Here is a 2,564-nt window from a genome sequence, read left to right as displayed (position 1 = left end):
ACCCCACGCCGCCATCGAGCGAGTATCGATGCAGCCTCGCGCGTATGCGCCCAGACAATTCTTTGTCAGAGTCTTTAAACTCTTCGCTCCCAAGAGCCCGTAGCAGCGCTACGCACATGTCGTCTTGTGCATACGCTCCGCGTATCAAGTCAGGCACTGACGACGTCACTGTCGTGACATGGGCTAACTCGTAGTCCGGCCTGCGCGAGAGCGCATCGGCCACTACATTAAGCCGCCCCGGCTTGTACTTCACCTCGAAGTTATACTCGGCAAAGAAGGAAAGCCATCTTGCCATTCGCTGAGAGAGATGAGGCGACTGTGTCGCAGTGCGTAACGACGCATGATCAGTAAAGATCACAAAAGGCTTAGAGCCTAGCAGGTGTACCCTGCATTTGACTAGAGCATACTTCATTGCAAGTAGCTCTTTGTCATGAAACGGATAGTTCTTCTCTGCAGCCTTGAGCTGGGCGAGACTCAAATGCGATCACGCGTTCACGCCCTTTCCGGCGTCTGCTTGTAGTAAAGCACAACCGAATGCCAAATCGGAGGCGTCACAGACGACGCTTTAACGGACTATTCGGGTCCGGTAGCGCAAGGATCGGAGCCTGGAGAAAGCTCTCCTTCACAGACTCAAAGGCTCCGTCGTGCTCGACGTTCCAGCATCATTGTGCATCTTTCTTAAAGGAGATCTGATAATGGGGCGAATCATCTTCCGCGTAAATTCGCGCTGTTCTTGTGCAAGTAAATGGCTAAGCCTAGCCACTTGCGTAAGTCTTTTTGGTTCTTGGGAGCCGGCCAGTCCACGATGGCCTTGACTTTGGCAGGATCTGCCCGTAAGCCACGCTTCCCAATGGAGCACCCGAGGAAAGGTATCTCCTCCGCGCCAAAGACGCACTTGTCCAAGTTGGCATACAACTTATTAGTGCGCATGCACTCGAGCACCGCTCGCAAGTGGTCAATGTGGTTATCCACGTCTGACTTTCCGTGCTCGGCACGACTATGGACTAATATATCGTCAAAGTACGTCTGAGCGTACGCCCGGTGGGGCCTAAACAACTGCGTCACAAGACGATTGAACGTTGCTGGTGCGTTCGACAGCCCCTGGGGCATCACCAGCCACTCCCAGAGCATACCGCTCGGAGTACTCACCGCTGTCAGCGGAATGTCGGTCGCTCTCATGAGCAATTGGTAGTAGCCATCGACCAAGTCGAGCGCGCTGTACAACGTACAGCCTACCATGTTGTTCTGCAGAACATCCTTGCGAGGAATCGGCGTTTGCGCCGGGATAGTGGCCGCATTTAGCTTGTTAAAAGCATGAACAGTGCGCCACTTGCCGTTCGGCTTTCTGACACAGAACGTGGGTGTCGAGTGCGGAGACTTACTCTCGCGCACCATCCCTGCCTCGTGCTTCGCACGGAAGAATGCGTCAATGACGTCACACTGCTCTCTCGGCAAAGGCCATTGCCTTGTTACGCAGTATTTGGTTCCAGGAACCAGGTCAATCTCATGACACACGCCTCGATCCGGAGGCAGGCCCGCTGGTGGGTCTTTCGAGACAACGTCTCCATACTCCTTCACCACCGGGTAGAAGGGATCCGAAGGATCTTTGAGGATCGCCGATCCACTTCTTGCGCTCAGCGCCTTCTTGGTTTCCTCTAGGACCGCGTCGTCCACGACGGATGAGGAGTTCAACTCCTCCTCAGGTCCCAGCAGAACCACCTCGGCTAGCTCGCCTGCCTTTAAGGCTTCGCCAAACTCGGCAATGGACATTTCGTCCAGCTCTAGCAGAGCATCTGCAGCGGGCAGAGTGTCAAGGCTGATGTCGCCTTCTACCTCCCCGTCACGCCGTTCACGAGTGTGTACAGCTGTTCACAGCAATCACGTGGAGCCTCACCGCTCATCACGTGGGACACCTCGTCCGACGTCGAAGACGTCACAGACGCCCTGCGTCTTCTTTTCCTCTCCCTCCGCGACCGAGCCCGGCCGGATGAGGGCGGTGTGGTGACATCTCCGTCACCACCACCGGGTGCAGCAGCACCATCACTCCTCGAAGAGGATACAGTGTCTCGCAAGACACTCGGCTGAAAGCCACAGAGGGTCCTCGACCTTCACACAGTGAACTAGGTGTCACTTCACCTGCATCTTCTGGGCCACATCCATGATGCCTCGACTCGCAGTCGACCCGCGACCCTCGGATCACGCAGCCGGTAGGTCATCGACAGATTCATACCACTCAGTGGATTACGCGCCACTCCGCCTCGTCTCACCAGGACCCAGCAGTTGGCATTGACTGACCGCACCGCTCAGCGATAACGTGCCGCACCACGTACGCCCTCAGGCAAACAGCAACTTCGGTGCAACAATTCGAAATACAATGTCAGGAATACTGCCGCCTCGGCCTCGTGCTAGCGCAAAAGCGCTTCTGCTTTCTATCAAAGTGGGTCTTGACTTACCAAAGTTCACTAGGAGAGGGTGCGACGACCAGGGTTTTCGATTTCATACATCTATGATCAGACGTTCACCATGCAACCCAGGTGAGGCCTACCTCGCTCCGGGTTAAACAA

The sequence above is a fragment of the Phytophthora infestans genome, genomic scaffold (genome assembly GCF_000142945.1).
Source record: "Phytophthora infestans T30-4 supercont1.2 genomic scaffold, whole genome shotgun sequence".
Taxonomy (NCBI): Eukaryota; Oomycota; class Peronosporomycetes; order Peronosporales; family Peronosporaceae; genus Phytophthora; species Phytophthora infestans.
This window is presented reverse-complemented; position numbering follows the sequence as displayed.